The sequence below is a fragment of the Penaeus monodon genome, chromosome 25 (assembly GCF_015228065.2).
Source record: "Penaeus monodon isolate SGIC_2016 chromosome 25, NSTDA_Pmon_1, whole genome shotgun sequence".
Lineage (NCBI taxonomy): Eukaryota > Metazoa > Arthropoda > Malacostraca > Decapoda > Penaeidae > Penaeus > Penaeus monodon.
Window position 1 is genome coordinate 21432154 of NC_051410.1, and position 215 is coordinate 21432368.

The window sequence follows — 215 nt, forward strand, 5'->3', positions numbered from 1 at the left end:
CAAGGCTGTGTCATGATTAACAATTATCAATATTATACATAATTTCGTTTAGAGTATTTGTTTCCTCCCATCTTTAGTTTTATTAGTCTCTCGTATATCACTGATTTTACCAAAATGGGTATATGTTACGGGAAAGTTTATTCTCGTATTTTCTGTTTCTGTTAAAGTGTGAGGTGGTTTAATGTCTTCTTCCTTGAAACCTTGAATCATTTGGG